The sequence below is a fragment of the Monodon monoceros genome, unplaced genomic scaffold, assembly GCF_005190385.1.
Source record: "Monodon monoceros isolate NGI ecotype Baffin Bay Population unplaced genomic scaffold, NGI_Narwhal_1 Super_Scaffold_22, whole genome shotgun sequence".
NCBI classification, from domain to species: Eukaryota; Metazoa; Chordata; class Mammalia; order Artiodactyla; family Monodontidae; genus Monodon; species Monodon monoceros.
The window spans coordinates 39,214,887-39,233,334 of NW_021703779.1; positions in this window are offsets into that span (position 1 = coordinate 39,214,887).

Sequence of the window (18,448 nt, forward strand, 5' to 3'; positions counted from 1 at the left end):
TATTTGTGCTTACTTTGTATGGTTTTTTTAAAACAATGTGAAAAAAGGAAGAAGAAAAAATAAGGCAAGGTCCATTGTGAAGCTCTTCACACAGTCTGGATTGGAAAAATGTCAAATGAGTAATTTGGAGGAAGGAAGTTAATGTCATAGTAAGAGTGACAAATTAATAACAAAATGTGCCCTCTTATAATTGTTCAGTTACTGCTCTGACATTTAAAAACATTACAACCTTTATGGTAAGTGCCTTTATCTGACTTATGAAATGATTATGAAATTACTTTGACAGTATCTTGCACTTAGGTTGTGTAAAAGGGAACATTTACTTAACCCATGCCATGTACATAGTAGATAGTCAGTGTTTGTTGTACTTCATAAGCAAAACTCTTAGCAAGTCTATTAATAGTTTAGTATTTCCAAACTACATAGGAATATCAAGTCTTCTTAATGAAGAGAAATAACCTCTAAATGGCATTCTTTATCTTGAAGATGCTGCAATAAGCCCTACTGTAAAATACATTGGACAGTCAACGTTCCACTCCTTTCTCTAGAACCTCATGTCTTATCAGGGTAGTCACAGATATAAACTTTCCGCAAGACTGAATCACTTTATCAGGCAAGATCTTAGAACATCTTACCAGGGCTGTGATGGCTACTTTTCATAACTAACATCTCAGCAACCACACAAAGGATCACTGTTTAGTGGCTGAGGTCTTAGAAAAAAGTAAGTAAATCAATCAACCCCCAAACCCTCACTGACTTTCTATACAGTGCATCCAGGATCTTAGATGAGTGAAAGACATTTCAAAGAACAAATACCAACCCCATTCCTCCCTCAAGAGAAAACAACAAATAGGTAATTTTTAAATATGGTGTTTTTAGGTAAACTGTAAGGGTTTTTTTTTAAATTGCCACTGGTCACTTTTGTTCTGGATGTGATTTTCAGATGTGCGGGTTCAGAATTCAAATGTGTTAAATTATCCGAGGTTGAGCTCACCAGTTGGACTGGCTTGTGACAATCAGATTCACAGGAGGTTCACTTATAACCAGACCATGAGTTGATTCATTTACACTACCCTACCAAATACCTCCCAGAGAAGGCGTTTCACTTGCTATATGGACTCCCTTCCCAGAAAAGAAAGGCTAAATTAAGTTCAAATGAGTGGTTGACAAACACTGGATTCAAGAAGATGGAACTGTGTGGTTTAAATAAAGGTTATTGATTTGTGGGACCACGATAACCTCACTGTTAATAAAAATATCTGCCTGGCTGATTTTACACCTGGGTCGTTCTACTGGAACGAGCCTCTTCCTTGATGGTGCCAGGGAACCCTGAAAAACTATTCTCATCAACTCCTCATTAAGGATTTAGTTCCAATGTTGGCCTGTGGCTACTGGGGGTGTCCCCAACCGCCAACTGGTCTTGATTTCCAATTATGTTAGTGATGTTAGTTACTTTCTTTCAATCAGAAGTATTAGAAAGTTAAAACTCAAACTAGATTAGGTAAAAAAATGTAACTTATTTGCTCATCCCTGAACCAAATATGGTGGGCAAAGGGATAAAATATGCTCATTGTCTGGGCTTGGGTTTCTCACTCACCCCTAGGATGAATCCTACCCCCCAAAATCACAAGGACTGAGGGAGGACAGACTTTCTCCAATGGAAAAGAAGAAAGACTGGATGTTAGGCAGGCAATTAATAATAATAATAATAACAATAAATGTCTACTACACCAACTTCGTGCCTGAGATTCTTGGCCATACTTCCCTCCCCAGCTCAGGGTCACTTTCAGTGGGTAGAGGAACATTGACATCAATCACAGGTACAATGATGAATTGTTGATTCCCTCTGGGAGGAAAAGCAAAAACACAAAAAGGGGACACTGGAACAGGCTAAAGGCTGTAAATTAAGATTTACCTTTCTATTTGCCTTTCAGCCTATTTTATGTTTCACCTAGTTCCCGTTACCCTAGAAGCTCGGTATCCAAAGACAACATGACAACTTAATATAACAAATACTAATTACGCAAGTCCTGTGTGCCTTGATTTAAAGATTACAATTTCAAATTTAAAATGTTGATGGGTCAACATAATTTATGCCTCATGAAGATATTAGGAACTCGGAAGAACAGGCAAAGTTATGAGAATCAGGGAGTCTGGGTCATTATATGGGGGACCGACTCACAGCTAATGTAATGAGCTGGTTCCCTCACTATTTGGGACTAGAATTTTGGCCTAGAAAAGAAGGAGCTCCGTAACTACAGTTACAAACTTGGTTCCAATCTAGGCTTTGCCACTTACTAGTAGTATAACCTATGGCCAAGTTACTTAAAAAATAATAAAAATCAACATTTCCTGAGCTCTGACTCAGTACCAAGCACTTTACATACATAATCTTTAGACTTTATAAGAACCCTGGAGGGTATGCATTACCAAATCCCTCAATTATCAAATGCTATCAACACTAAGACATCATCAATGTAATAGCCGCTTTATAGGGTGAAAAATGTAGGACGGCAGCTATAAGATACACTTCAATTTCAAACATTAAAATAAGAAGTGAAAGATCACCCATGTTACTAATCTCTCTTTTGAACAATGTAATTATCTTTCCTGTTCTTTCCTGTGTGTAAAAATATTTATTGGTTTCCTTTTTGACCTGCTCATTGTCAGTGTTTAGGAAAATATGGGAGAGTAAAAAATGAAAGTAAAAGTCAACCAGAAAAAAAAAAAAGAAGTGAAAATAAAAGTCTCCTTAGAACACAAGAAAATGGAGTGTGATGCCATTTTACATATGAAAACACTGAGGCTTAGAGAGGTTATGTAACTTATCTGTTCAAAGTCACACAGCTTATTTCTGGACATGGAGTCACTTAAGACACTGTCCCTCCAATGTCACAGTTCCTTGGTTTCCTCATGTATAAAATAGGGATGATATTAGGTACCTCCCAAGATTATCATGAAAATCAAATGGTATCTATGAAAACATAAGTGCCTAAGAGGTAATCGGTGCTTATTATTCTTTTTAACAACAAAAGAACCATAAGATGTACCAAGTGAATAGAAAAGAAGATATTAAGGAGGCTGGGGATTAACAAAATAGGAACCAGGCAAACTTTAAATTAAGGTAACTTTTGCTTTGGGCAGGACTTCTTTTAAATATTCTTCTGGCCAAGAGGTCAGTCCCAGAACATGGAAAATCCATATTATAAATTTGGGTTTCAACTGGTTGAGTTGTATGTGCCAGGTACTACATTAAGGTTGCTCAAATAGCCAAGAACTTCCTTTGCCCAGACTCTCCCAAATTAAACAGTGAATTTTTTTCCAACTTAACTTGATAAAAATCAATTTCTTTATTAAAATGTTTAAACACAACTAAATGTAAAATCAAGAAAAGGACAAAGTCTGAGCCAAAGGTGGTATAAATTCTGAATCAACTGGGTGTTTTTTTTCCTCTATCCCTTAACTGTTTGCATTCCTAATCCTTTTGTTCTTTTATTCCCATGCTCCACTTTAAAGAGGAAATGGTCACCTACTTAATTCTACGCCAAAGTCTTTCCTTAATACAAGATAAGGCCACTCAACTGACTTAATCTTATTTGCTGTGGTTACTTTCCTTCTCAACCTTCTCCTAACTTGCCTTTATTATAGTTTTTATTGCTGTTTTCTTTTGGTTCATTTAAAGTGACTATTCTCCTTTAAAAGGGGCAGAAAATAAGCTTTTTCATTAGAAAAGCCATGCGTTGCAGATTGCCAACCACATACTTTGTCTTTCAATACTCTGTTCACTCTCTGGCATGATGAAATCCGTAGGGCTTTCTTTATGGTGAGCATCTCTATTAGTTTCCTAGGGTGCCATAACAAATTATCACAAACTGAGTGGCTTACAACAATAGGAGGGTATTATCTCACAGTTCCGGAGGCCAGAAGTCTGAAATCAAGGTGTCAGTAGGGCCATGCTCCACCTGAAGTTTCTAGGAAAGACTCCTTCCTTGCCTTTTCCAGCTTCTGGTGGCTGCTGGGATCCCTTGGCTTATGGCCCCATCACTCCAATCTCTGCCTCCATAGTCACATGGCCTTCCCCTACATTTTCCCACTCTGTTTCTCCTCTTATAATAAAGGCACTTGTCTTTGGATTTAGAACCCACCCAGTTAATCCAGAATGATCTCATCTTAAGATCCTTTACTTAACTATAACTGCAAAGACCCTTTTTCCAAATAAGATCACATTCAAGGAACCAGGGGCCAGGACTCAGATGTATCTTTTGAGGAGCCACCACTCAGTCCACTATAATATCCCACTTGAAGAGATATCACTTTTAATCTAATAACCACTTAAATCCTATAAATGTTTCCCCTTCTCCATTTTTTTCCCACTTTTCTGTATTTTTGTTATGAGCATATATTCCCTATATGATGGAATAAAAGAAGACATTTTAAATGTATAATTCTTTAATGTCCCCTAGTTTCCAATATTTGAACATCACTCAAGTTTACAAAATTTCTTTACATTTATATCTCCTTAGGTGCTCCCAGCAACTCTGGCTGACAGGCCTAACAAATATTACCACTTTCGAAATTCAGAAACTGAGGCTCAAAGACTTGTCCAAAATCTCCTGTCACTACAAGTTGGGGTTTCCTGAATCTTCATCTTTTCATTACACATCACATAACAAAAGGTGATTTTTAAAATTTTAAATATATACAGAACATGCTCATCTTGGGTATTAATCTTGATAGAAGTGAGAAACTCCGCTAGCATTTAATCTTTAGGACGTAATTAGCTTGCTCAGTGTGATGGCATCTAACACGTATTTGGAAACCATTTATTTGTGGTCATCTGGTCAAAATATAACCTCTGACCTCCAGTAGCTCATTCTTATATAGTTATCTATATAAATCCAGTACAGGAATGGTGATAGTCTGAGTGGTTTTCATGAGTGTCGTCTTTCCTTCTGAAAATAGCAGTCCATTCAGGCTGCTATAACAAATTATGGTAGAACCATGGTGGTAAATAGACAGGCTCAGCCCAGTAGGAGGACTTCCCAAAGAGGGTCACTTTGCACAATGCACAAAAGATGTGCTTCTCCCTTTTAGAAGGACAAGGAGTGCTGGAAAGCTGGTATGAAGGAAGAAAATAACAACTATTATATTCCCATGAACTTTAGAGAAAACAATATACAATTGTCATAAGTAGTGTAACCTTTGGACTGCTCTGGAATGCAATATCCTTTCCAAGTGGGCAAACCCTTGATGGTGTTGATTTGGTTTTGTGTTTGCTTCGAATAATAAAAGGGAAGTGGGAGATTTCTGGTGGCGGGCAGCCAAGCCATTCATCTGAAGATTTGGTATGTGTGTATGTGTTTGCTTTGAATTATATAGTTATTCCCATTTAATCATTTATACCGACTTTAAAGAAGTAAACAGTACCTACGTGAAAAGTTAAATTTATCACGTGCTACGTTCAGCAATTGCTTCAGAAGTTTCCCTTTTCAAAGAAAACAGTGATTTGTCTAATCTCAATCAAATCCAGCGTGCGTGGAACAGAAGATCACAGAGCCAGAGACGGAATAAATAGCACCTGCTGGGTCTTTTGAGAGGTACATAAATTATGAGGGGGGGAAGTTCTTCAGTAAATACGATGTAATGCACATCTCCATGTGCTATCTGTTCTATCGGCCTCTCTTGCTTTTCCTCTCTCTCTCTCTTTGTAGGCCAAAGGCTCTACGGACTTCCTTGTGGCCCCCATTTCAGCACTCTACACATGCACAATGCCATACCCCAGGATCCTTTAAGAAGAAAAGATGACCTCCCAAACACTAGATGTTAGTTATTATCACAGCTTGCAACCTATAGGAATTTTCTATAATGAAGATAGGCGTGCAGAGCAGAAGTTCAGTTGCACTGGTTCCCTGGCTTGGGAAAGGTGTTGAGCAGACTGATCGCAACACTGACCCTTATAATGGACACTGGTGGTGCCTCGTCCAAATCCCCTTTCCTGGGCCAGTACACCCGTTCCCCCAGCTGCCTGGAATGGTGGTTGCTGAGAGCTCACAGCTGCCCCCTTCTCCAGAGAATTGCTCTTGGCCAAATGGAACCATCTGCCAAGGAAGATTACACCTTACCCCATCACCCCCAGGCAGCCCAAAGCTCTGACTGACTGTCTGCAGGCAAAGTACAAAAGGCAGGACACTTGCCTCAAGGTGCAAAGTATTGTGTGGTGCAATCAAGCTGCAGAGCTTCCTGTGGGATCCAACCGAAGCTGGTGGTCAGGTGAGACCACCTCTTTTCTTAACATTTTCCTCTGCTCCATCCTTCTCCCACACTCTTTCTTCTGAGAACACTCCCCTAATAAACCCCTCACCCAAGATTCTCTGTCTCGGGTTCTGCTTCTAGAATCAGCACCCCAACAAGGATGACCTGACCTCTGACCTCTGACCCAAGTCAGATTCTCCCTCTCCCTCACCCTTGTCGCCCATGAGCCACCAAATAAAACCTCTATCTCCTCAACATCTCAACATCTTGTCATTCTAAGCCCTCCTCAGTCACCACCCGAGTTTAGACTCTCACGGCTTCTTAACCAACTTAGTATCATTGCTTCCTAACTGGTCTTCCTGACTCCAGGCTTGCTAGCTGCCTGCTGGAATCTTTCTGAATGACAAGTATATGATCATGTTACCTTACCCTCAAACACTCTCATAGGCTGCCTTATTCCTATCAGAGTAATAATAATTGCCACCCTTTATTATATACTAAGTGATTTACATTCATCTTCTTATCCTGTAAAGTAAAACTGCAACAAAGTTACAATCATCTTCTTTCACAGGTAAGAACATTGAGTCTCTGGACCGGTAAGGAATTCACCCAAGGTCACACAGCTAGTGAAGGGTTGATCTGGAAAGAATTCTAGCTGACTCCAAAACTATGCTCTTAGTCTCATCACTATATTACCTCTCAATAAATCCAGACTCAGCATTCTGGCTTTATAAAGCCCTCTGTGGACAGAACCCAAACTAATTTTTCAAATTCCTCTCTCCCAATTCATCACACTCCCCACCCCAGCTACACCAGGCAACCTGCCATTCCTTCAACATCCCCCTTTCCTATTCCTGCGGTTCTGCCTAGAAGGCCCTTTGCCCACACCTCCACCTGCCACACCCTTGTGGCAGACTGTACATTCTCTTTGACAATGTGACCTTGATCCTCTTCCCATTGAGAGGTGGGGCCCATGACCCCTTCCCTTGAATCTGGGCTGGCCCTAGTGACTTTCTCATCACCAACAGGACGTGGCAGAAGTAATGCTGCGTGACTTCCAAGGTTAGTGTGCGCAAGTTCTGCCTGAGGCCACCATGCTACAGAGGCCCTGTGCAGGCACTCCAGTGGCAGCCCAGCTGAGCGCCCATGTTGAATGTCCAGCCACTCAAGCCTTCAGATGACTGCAGCCCCAGTCGCATCTGATCGTAACCTCTTAAGAGACCCCAAGCAAGAACTGCTCATCTGAGACCTTCCTGAATTCCTGAACATGAGATTTTTTAACAGAGTAAAATGATTGTTTAATGCCACTAAGTTTTGGCGTAAATTGTTACACAACCGTAGTAACGATGATAGCCCTACAATCTTCCAGGGCCCTAATTAAATGCCAATTCCTGTAGTCAGATTCCCTAGTCAGATTTAATTTCTACCTTCCTGAAAGTCTCAGAACAACTAGCTTCTCCAATATGTCACTTATTCCAGTTGGCCTCATATTAAAGTTATTTGTGTGTTTGCTTTTTCCCCCTAATCCACACATCTTGAGTGTAGGAAGAGTGCAGTATTGATATTCATTAATCTTTATATTGCATAACTACTAGCCCTGTGGCTGGTATCAAGTAGATACTTAATAAATGTTTGTTGTCCTGAACTAAATTGAGGCAATGAGGAATATCTTATTCTCCACCGACAGGAGAGAGTTATAAATCTCTTGGCCTGATGGAACTACCGTCTTTTGCTACATTCCAGACCCAAAGAGAGGAGTAAAACTTGCCAATAAAAGAGTAAAAAGCCCACATTAAATAGGAGAGATGGTATTGTGTTGTATCATTGAAGAGTATGGGTCCTGCCAGCCTGGGTCAGAATGTTAGCTCCACCACTTCCTAGCTACATGATCGTGGTAAGCTACTTCTCATCTCGGGATTTCAGTTATCCCCTCTATAAAATGGGTTGATAGTGCCCACCAACTAGAGTTCTCCTGAGGAGAAAATGAGATAATTTCTGTAAAGCACTTAATTTGAAGCTTCAATAATAAGCCTTCAATAAATGGTAGCTATTAATATTATAGGTGGCGAGTACACATTAAAATTCCTGAGATGACATCCATTTCACAGTTTCATTCTTTTCTACACAATGATTTGTCACATAAATCACTAAAAGCTATTTGTAAGGCTCCTTTTAAATATATTCACAGGCCATAAATAATCCCTTGCCAGACCATTTGTCCTGATTTTTGTTTGAAAAAATATGGTCACCATATCCATAGACCAGGGGACCAAAATCTCCTCCCTTTGATGGGTCACCCCCTGTGCTGTGTGTACCATGAGGGACCAAGCCTTTAGTCACTTTCACATGCCAGCGGTGTTCAGAGGAAGGAGAGTATCTTAAGCTGGATTTGATTGCCAGCTTCTGACTCAGGTTGTTGTAGCTTGAACTGTAGATGATGCTTTCTAGAGACACTAAATGAGGCAAGACTCCAAAAGTGCCATTGGGAAACAAAATGTGGACATTACTAAGTGATGCACAATTCCAGGGCTCACCATTTACACTGTTGAATTCCAGGGGGCGCCATTCACATAGGGTATAATGTAATAGTGTCTTTTGGAGTTGTGTAACAACATGGCAGCCTAGATCTTGGAGTATGTGCCTTTACCTAATCTGCCTTCCCTACTGCAGAAGGAAAAAAAGAAAGCTAAAAGCACACTCCACCCCAATTTGCATCTGTAAGTTCTCTCAAGTGTGGGTACCAAGAAGTACTTTATTCTGGAAAAGAGGATAAATAATTTATGCAATAATTATTTTACAAGATGTGAAGACATACTCTCAAACTATTACCTAACATGAAAGGCTCAAGACAGATCTGGCTTTTTCACTTTTTCCAAAGCAGAGAAAATTCTGTCCGCATAAACTTTTCTTAAACAAATGTTCCAATTTTCTTTTCTCAAGAAAGCACCCCTTCTTCCACCAAAACAAATAAGCCAATAAAGTTGTTCACAACCCTACTCATTATACGACAGCAACCTTTATGAACAGGACAACAGTGGGGAATATAACGAAAGAGGATCATTTGAAACTTACCCCAAAATGATTTTAAACATAATGAGGGTTTAAAAAAAATAATCCTTGGGAATCCCCTGGCAATACAGTAGTTAGGACTCAGTGCTTTCACTGCCGTGGCCTGGGTTCAATCCCAGGTCAGGGAACTAAGATCCCACGAGCTGTGCAGTGCAGCCGAAATCATCATCATCGTGGCTTTGTTCTATAATGTGTGCATTTTGCATTATATGTGGGGATTCCTTTGGGTGTCTTAGATAATACAAAGCCAATGCTGAACCATAAAGCTGGACTACACTCAAATAAACCCAGAGGCAGTGTGTTCACCGTATGGAATCTTCTAGCACTGAGGGTCTTGGAAGATCTTGCTTAAGTCCATTCTAACCCCCTCTGCTCCAGCGTCTCCATTTCCTTTTACGTTGTCCTCAGTGGAAATGGGAAGACTCCCCACCATTGAAACCGCTTGTCATATAGGCAGTCAGTCCTTCCTCTTGAACACAGGTCATGGGGTTCCCAAACATTTACCAGCAGAGAAAACCCTGACACCCGCATGCTCTGGCTTTCTTTTATTGGCTGTCTATGCCAGCCCCTGAATGAACTGAGAGATCAAGGCAGTGAGAGGGGAGTGCGGGTCTTCGTTAGTGTAAAAGAATTGGAATAGGACAACGTGAAGAACTGGTGAAAAGTGGGGCTGTTGTTCTCCAGTGTTGAAACCTTTCCTCAAAGTTAAGGAGAGCTCTCCGATAATAATAACCACAATTCCTACTACCTTTTCAGTACTCTTTACAGAACCCCTACCAGGGACCAAACACATTGAATCTTCATAATAACTTTGCAAGATAGGTATTATTATTACTGTTTTACTGAAAATGAAACCAAGACTCAGAAAGATAAGGGCATAGAGTTAGAAGGCAGCAGAGCTGGGACTGGATCTCAAGTGTGCTGACCTGAAAGCCCACAGCAGGCTGCCTCTGGCTTATGCAAACCACACTGCCACTTAAACCATCTACCCCCTAAAAGCACTGGTCAAATTTGGGCTCAGAAACAGAATCTCCCTATGAGTCCCAGATATTTTCCTCACAACTAGGTAGTCTGAGCTTAGTCAAGATTTAAAAACTGGAGACCTTATAACTTGTTAAGTCCTAAAGTATCCTAACCCTTCCTACCCAGTCCCTTTGGCCATGGCCCTCCCCACCATCTATATGGCAAGTGGAAGAGCCATGGGGTCACTGGTCACATGGCTGTTGAGGTGGAAACAACTTTTTAAGCAGACAGGTGTCCCAGTTCCTCTGGAAACAAACACATTTTTAAAAGTAGGGGTACACTGCTCCAAATATACTGTCACCCAAGTAAGATACAGCATATATTCAATCTTTCACTAATACTTGATGAGCAATTAAGATGATACAATTTTCCCTAACACTTTCTTACATTGCTAGGATGGATCTAAATTGGTACAACCTCTATGGAGGCAATTGAACAATACCTATGAAATTTATAAAAATTACACATGCACCAAGAGATCACATGTTATATGATTTTATTTATTTGAAATGTCCAGAATGGCAAATCTGTAGAGACAGAAAACAGAGTGGTTGGTTGTCAGGGGCTGAGAGAAATGATGGCTTACTGGGTATAGTCTTATTTTGGGGGTGATGGAAAAAAATTTAGAAGTGAATAGAGGCATTGTGTGCCAGTTGTGAATACACTAAATGTCACTGAACTGTATACTTTAAAATGACTAATTTTACATTATGTGAATTTCACCTTAATTTTAAAAAATGTGATTTAACAACAACAAAAAGATTACATGTGCACATACCATTTGTCTCAGACTAGGCTCCCCAGAAACAGGGGCTGAAACAGGGATTCTTGTACAGATGACTTACTGAGGGAATGTTCTCAGGAGAAACCTGCAGGGGAGTAAGGGAAGCAAGATGGCGAAGGAAGGAGATAGGGCGAGATGTGGCATAAGATCTGTCTAGCCTCAGCCTCAGCCTCATCCCACAAGGAACTCCTGAGTGAAGACTGCACCACAGAGGCTGTTCTGCACAGGCTAGCCTGTGACACCCGCACATCTGTAAGTCATTAGCCAGGGGCTATCCCCAGAAGGGCGTGTAACTTCCAAGACATCTGCGGGCCAGGCAGCAACTGTCAGTCAACAGCAGTTCCCCAGAAAAGAAAGTAGATGTGAGGGACTTCCTTGGTGGTCCAGTGGTTAAGACTCTGCGCTTCCACTTTACGGGGCATGGGTTCCATTCCTGGTCGGGGAACTAAGATCCCGAGATCCTGCATGACACCAGTCCCAGAAAAGAGGTCAGGGCCAGGCACGAATAACACCTGCCAGCATTTGACCCAGTAATTCCATATCTAGTAATTTATCCTCAGATGCGTTTGCACACAGGCAAATTTATTCATTGCAACATTCTTTATAATAGGAAAAGACCCACCAGTAAGTGACTAGTTAATTACATTCTGGTACATCCGTACAATGGAATATTAAATGGATATGGAAAAAAATAAGAATAAGGAAACTCTCCATGTATGAATATGGAATGACTTTAAATATATATTTTTATCTACAAATAGCAAGGTACAGAATACAATATGTATAGAATGCTATTATATATGTTTTCTTTAAGAATATATATATATGTGTTTGTTTCTGTATGCTCCAGTTGTCTGGAAGGATAGACAAGAAACTGGAAACACTGTGGTTGAAAGACAGATTGGGAGGGACAGTTTTCAGTTTATATCACTCTGTGTCTTGTGAATTTTACACTACATGAATATATTACCCATTCAAATGAAATGAATGAAGATGGATGGTAGGTAGGTAGGTAGATAAATTGATTTGCTCTGAGACTCAGCCAGAAGTTTCTGCCACTCCTTTGACCACCAAAACAAGCAGAACCAAGGGACATTTTAAAATTCAATTGTTGGGACTTCCCTGGTGGTCAAGTGGTTAAGACGCCAAACTTCTAGTACAGTGGGTGCGGGTTCAATCAAGATCCCACATGCCATGTGGTGCAGCCAAAAAAAGAAAAAAAAAAAGAATATTAAATAAATAAAACTCAATTGTTTTCCTATCCAGACGTAATTTCCTTCCTGATGATTGCTGATGTATTCCCTGCACTAGTGTGTAATTTCTGGTTTAACGAGTAGCTTCTTATTTTCCAATACGATATTTCAGATCCTCCACCCATCCCTATTATTCATACCTCCCCAAGGAAGTTTGATTTCTTTATCAAGATGAAGTCAATTAACTATTGCAACTGCAACAAGTTCTCTTTCTGAATTCTGAGCCAAGCTAGAGTCTGAAGCTATAACTGAAAATTTTTATAATTGAAAACCGTATTAATCAGAGTGTTAATTTTATCAATCAGTTCCTAATAGATGTCTAAAGACAGAATGGCTCTGTGGCTAAATAAATTTAAGCTAAATTTATTTAGATTTCTGTACTGCAGGACTTATCAGAGCGTTTAATATTACAAGGTGCCTTTTCAATCTCCTAAGATGCAAGATTCTCTCTAAAACTATTTGACTGCAGAATTGGAGAAGGGCTCAGTTGGGCTGTTCTTGTTTGGACTCTCTCAATGACTGAAATCATCTAAAGGCTCACTGAGCTGGACGTGCAAAATGACTCACTCATACATCTGGCAGTTTGGTTGTTGGTTGGGAGTTCAGTTGGGCTGTCGGCTGGAGCACCTCCACGTGGCCTCAACAGCATGAGAGTCTCAGAGTGGTTGGATTTCTTACGTGGCACCTGGGGTCCCCCACAGCAAGTGCCCGAAGGGAACCAGGCAGACATTGCATTGCCTCAAAAGTTATGTGAATCATTTTGCTGGTTCTGTTGGTTACAAATGAGTCTCTAACGTCAGTACAGATTCAGGGGGAGAGGCCATAGAACCCATGTGGGAAGGGTGCCAAAGGATTTGCAGACATATTTTAAAACTGTCACAATTCATTATTGCTTTGATTGTACAGATGGGACCCCAAAAATGTATCTGACCAAAAACAATTGACCCATGCTGCTGAAAAGACAAAATGGTAGTATACGTATTTCAGCCTCAAATACAGGGTTTCCTTAAGTTCTTGGAAGATGCTGTATAAACATGTATTGCCATTTAATCAAAGGCAAAGCTGGTTTCTGCATGGACCTGCTCTGGACCGTGAATCATGTCTATTTGTCATAGAATCATGCCATGTGTTAACCGCATGTTTCACTGACTCATTATTTTAAATTGACAAATAAGACAGGTTGCAAGATTAATTACAGTGTATAAGAAAGAAAGAGCTGTCAAGTGTTCTATGTCAGTCTATTTTATAATCATACCATTTATGGCAACTATGAAGAAAGGATAGCATTTCTGATCAATAAATTTCACCATGTTTATGAGTACTGAACTTGCATCCTTTTTGAAACTAAAATTTGAGGGGATGAAATAATGCTCTATGGTTTACTTTGACAAATACAATATGAAAACCCATTAATCTTTAGTATCGGAATTTTGAGTTCTCTGTTTAGACTATCATTATTACTTCAGTCTTTCAATGGTATTTGTCTATGGAATTGAAGTTGAACATCTAGATCAAAGAAAATGCTGACTGCCTCTACCATCTGACTAAAGGAAGAAAATACCAGAAGGATTTTATTTCATCAGGACAATGAATCAAAATTGAGGACCCCCACTTAAGCATATTATGGTGGTAAAATACCCTGTCAGCACGTCTGAGGATTATGTAACCAGTACAAGTAACTTCTCCCCAGTCCAATAAAATGACATTAGCAGCAAAAGCTCAGAGCATGTGAGTAATGCATAATTAACACATTTTGAAAATCATGTGACTAAGGCGAGTAAATCTTTCACAATCTCTTGATACATGGAAGATTTTATATATTCAGTGAAGAGAGGTGAGCAAAACAGGCTGACTGAAGAAGAGGTTTGAAAAAGGAAGGTATGGGTCTTTGTCCCAGATCCTTTGTGCGTTTGTTTAAGCAAATTGGTCAAGGAGACAGGGGGCAAAAGTGTTTCTGTCCCCTCCAGCCACGCTGGAGGAATAACGACACCTTTCACGGATCAACACTGAGCAGTCAGCTGGGGCAGGAGAGCACATCTTCATTGGCAAGTCACAGCATAAAAATCAGGGGGCAGGACCAATGGGAGATGGCTAAGGATTGGAGGGAGGGATGGTTTGTTCAGGAAAGCCAGAATTATGAGAAAAAGTGCAGAAACACTGGGCTTTGCCTTCCCAATCACAGGCCGGTGTGCAAGGGGCTCTTGTCACTTGACTAAGAGTCGTCCAGCTCCCCAACCTTGCACGTTTTCCTTGCTACTGATCAGTCTACCGGGGACGCTCTCTGGACCGTGATAAAGAGTCAGCATATCTTAAAACTGGAAAGGACCCTAGAGATCTTTTGGTTCAGCCATTTTTGCTTGAGAATTGTGGTTAATTTCCTATGGAACTTCTGAGAACCACCTGCCCCCATCCAGTGCTTCGTGCCCGTAGACCCTCACTTCCCCAGCTTCCCCATGTCGTGTAAGCCCTCAGGCCCTTGGCTTCCCGCAACCCATAGAGTGGCTCTGCTTTCCTCACCAAATCCCGTCTTCCTGACAAAGTTTGCTTGTATTGAGAGATGTTCAAACTCTCGCCCTGCATAGAGAGAGCCAAGATCGTTACTCCAAAGCAGGAGTTCTGGGAGCAGGAAGTCCCAGAGTGTGAGTGCAGTGATGCTTGGCACAGAAATCACAAACACACTGGGTAAGGGATGCCCAAAAGACATGTATTTGCTGTACCTCTTGATTGCTAGTATCAGAAACCCACTGGAGCTAGCTTAAGCAAAACATATATATAAGGGAGGGGTAGAAGGATACTGAGGTGTGTCCTGGAATTAAAGGAAGAGTTAGACAGTCAGACTTCAGGAAAGGCAGAGAACAGGGCTTGAGGAAAATGGGGAACTCATGAATTCCTTTTCCTTTTTTCTTTTTTGCTTCCTTCATCTTTTTTGCTTGTCTCTGCATTTCTGCTTTGTTCTTCCCTTTCACTTCAGAAAGGTTTTCTCTGTCTCCCAAGCAAATGGAAGCAAAGATTCTAGATTGGTTTCTCCAGAAGAAGCAGCTGGAGATAGAAAGAAGGCCATCCTCCTGTACCAAGCCTCTACAGTGGTCAAGTTCACAAAAATTTGAATGCAGTCTGTGTACACAGAGGCTGGAGCCTCAGCCTGGAAAGAAGGCATGGCTGAGGACCTGGTAAGAGAGAAGGTGAGCTGGTGCAGAATCACATTCCAAGAGGTGCCACAGGTGCTGTGTGGAAGTGGTGGTTTCATTTTCCACAGACAGTGGTTCTTCAATAGTATATGGAATGACAAACCTAGGAAACAGAGGGTGTGGGTGCTACTTGTATTCAATTTCCTGCTTGCTAAAGGGATGCCGAGTTGAGGCAATTGCCAAACCACTCAACAAAGTCAGGATGTAAGTGAAAACAAAACAAAGGAAAAGGAAAGGAAAGGAAAAGACACTCCAAATGAATGTGCAAACAAAAATTCTAGAGCACATGAAGAAATTTCACGCTACAGAAAAAAACTTCTAACAAAATAATCTGATATGAATCCAATACAGGTGAAGTCAATGTTGCAGAACAGAAAAAAGTACTTAAAAATAATTATGTTTGGGATGTTCCAGGAGATCAGTGAAGGCATAACACTCATTCAAAGAAGGCAGGCCCCTTTCCCCCTCCCTGGGCTTCTGACCACAAGCATCTGGCCACTCAGCACTGCCCCACCCCCTCAGACCCCACTCCCCTCTCCCTTAAGGCCACAAGGCCCATGCAGTGTGCCCACGGTTGTTCCTTCGCTCCTGGGGTCTCTGCTTGGGTGTGACCTCAGGAAGCCCAACCCCCTTGTCCCCTCCAGGTTCTGGGCTCGGTGACTGCTCTCCACTGTGCTCCAGATGCCACTCTCATCTGGTAGATTCCTCCTTGTGGAAGGCCTGTTCTGTTCTCCCACCGTATGAGTGCTTTTTTTTTTTTTTTTTTAATTAATAGACTATTTTAGAGCAGTTTTAGGTTTACAGAAAAACTGATCAGAAAGTACAGAGAGTTCCCAAATGTCCCCTCTTCCCCACCAACCCGGTTTCCCCTATTATTTACATCATGTATTAGTGTGGTACGTTTGTTACAATTGATGAATGAAGATGGATCCATTATTATTAACTAAAGTCCATAGTTTACATTACAGTGGTTCACTCTTGGTGGCCGTATATCCTATGGGTTTTGACAAATGTATAATAACATGTATCCACCATTACTGTATCATACAGGATACTTTTGCCGCCCCCCAAAAATCCTCTGTGCTCTACCTGTTCATCCCTCTCTCCGTCCTAACCCCTAGCAACCACCAATCTTTTCACGGTCTCCATAATTTTACCTTTTCTAGAAGATCATATAGTTGAAATCACACAGTATGTAGTCTTTTCAGGTTGGCTTCTTTCACTTAGCAACATTCGTTTAAGTTTTCTCCATGTTTTATCATGGCTTGATAGCTCATTTCTTTTTAGCACTGAATAATATTCCATTGTCTGGATGTACCACAGTTTATCCATTCACCTACTGAAGGACATCTTGATTGCTTCCAAAATTTGGTAGTTATGAACAAAGCTGCTATAAACATCCACGTGCAGGCTTTTGTGTGGAGTTAAGTTTTCAACTCCTTTGGGTAAATACCAAGGAACAGGATTACAGGATCTTATGGTAAGAGTATGTTTAGTTTTGTAAGAAACTGTCTTCCAAAGTGTCTGTACCATTTTAAATTCCCACCAGCAACGAATGAGAGTTCCTGTTGCTCCACATCCTTGTCAGCATTTGAGCTTGTCAGTGTTCCAGATTTGGCCATTCTAATAAATGTGTAGTGGTAACTCGTCTTCCTTTGCATTTCTCTAATGAAATATGATGTGGAGCATCTTTCCATGTGCTTATTTGCCATCTGTATATCTTCTTTGGTGAGGTGTCTGTTCAGATCTCTTGCTCATTTTTTAATTGGGTTGTTTACTTTCTTATTGTTGAGTTTTCAGTAAGCGCTCTTTTTTAATGACTGCTTTTCAAAGAGCCACCTCGCTGTTGCTGAGATGTTGTACAAACCTTGAGTTGGGATTTTGCCTCTCTTTCCTGACCCTCACGAGAGCTTTTTGATCTGTGGACGTGGACCGTGGAAGTGCATGGGCCACCATTGGTACGCATGCTTCAGGGCCCAGGTGCTAACTAGAGCTGTGACCAGTGCACCTGGCCCATCCTGCCTGCGAGAGATCATTTGCAGCCCCTGCACTTGTGACAAAGAAACCAAATGGTAAAACCTGCCAAGACTGTTTGTAGTCATGTCAGGACCCAACAGGATCCAGTTCACCTCTCTCCCAGGCCCTCTGAATCTCACATTTTTAAAGAAATCTGGGCAAGAGGAGGTTGGGAGAGCAGAAGAGCATTGAGATCCTAAGCTGGCTGCAGCAACTGTTCTGTTGACCCAGAAAGTGAGCGCTGCCCAGAGTACTACCCAGAGCTGGTGAAGAGTTCACAGGATGGAGTGGCAGGTCTTCAACCTGGAAACAAGGTTGGAAAGAATCATAGAAAAGACCATATACGAGACTTGATTATCATGGGGGATGAGCATGGTGAATCTCATTCTTCCACCAACTGATTTGGACTTGAAATATATGATGAGCTTCTTCAAATGGTGCTTCTCTGACCACAAAGTACGGAAGATTTTACATTAACCCGAGAACCCTGCAGTTACAACAAACATCAGAATCTGACAACAACTCCACTAAAGAAAAGAGGGGGAAAAAAATCACCAAAGAAGAAGAAGAAGCTGCAGGGAGTTCGTGAGAAGGGAAGAAAGAAAAAGGATGACACTTTCAACAGGGAGAAGAAATGAGCAACGCTCAGCTTTTCCCAAAGGAGCTTCACAGCTCTCAACGCTGGTAAGGAGAAGAAGAAGAAGAAGAAATGTTCTTGAGGCTCGAAGTGATAAAGAGATGTTAAAGAAATTTCAGAATGAGAAATCAGCCCAGGAAAAACAGGCCTGAGGATCATAAGCCTGTGAGAATGGGGTAGCATCCCTCGCTCTCAATCTTCTGCTCGCCTCCTGAGAGCAGTTTGC